The following is a 773-nucleotide window of genomic DNA, read 5'->3' as shown; positions in this document are numbered from 1 at the left end:
GACCTGCTGGCCACACTTCTCTGGATACAGCCCAGGATACGGTTGGCTTTCTGGGCTGCCAGCTCATGTCCAGCTTTTCATCCACCAGTACCCCCAAGTCCTTCTCCTCAGGGCTGCTCTCCATCCATTCTCCACCCAGCTTGTGTTGTTACTGGGCGTTGCCCTGAACCATGTGCAGGACCTTGCACTTGGCCTTGTTGAACTCCATGAGGTTGGCAGTGGCCCACCTCTCCAGCCTGTCCAGGTCCCTCTGGACGGCATCCCTTCCCTCCAGCGTGTCGACCGCACCACACAGCTTGGTGTCGTCGGCAAACTTGCTGAGGGTGCGCTTGATCCCACCACCCATGTCACTGATGACGTTATTAAACTGTACTGGTCCCAGAAGGGACACCTGAGGGACATGACTTGTCACCAATCTCCATCTGGACACTGAGCCATTGATCACTACCCTCTGGATATGACCATACAACCAATTCCTCATCCACCAAACAATGGCACCCCCTCAGCCGCATGTTGCCTTGTTCCTCATGCCTTCAGGCCTCACCTGTTGCCCCACACAAGCAAAGTCCAGGGCAGCGTGCAGGCTCCAAAAAATCTGGAGAATGGATTTGCTCTGGAGAGAGAGCTCATGGTGTTCAGTGACATGAAGGACAGTGAGGAGGGGTGATGCCCTGCCAGGGCAGGGGAAGTCCACCAGTCTTCCCTCGAAAGAAGCTGGCACTCCCCATCGCTTTGGGAAGAACACAGGAGAGCAGCGAGGAACTGGAAAAGGC

Source organism: Eurypyga helias, unplaced genomic scaffold, assembly GCF_000690775.1.
Source record: "Eurypyga helias isolate BGI_N326 unplaced genomic scaffold, ASM69077v1 scaffold46746, whole genome shotgun sequence".
In the NCBI taxonomy this organism is placed as follows: Eukaryota; Metazoa; Chordata; class Aves; order Eurypygiformes; family Eurypygidae; genus Eurypyga; species Eurypyga helias.
The sequence above is the reverse complement of the archived record's forward strand: the minus strand, read 5'-3'. Positions refer to the sequence as shown.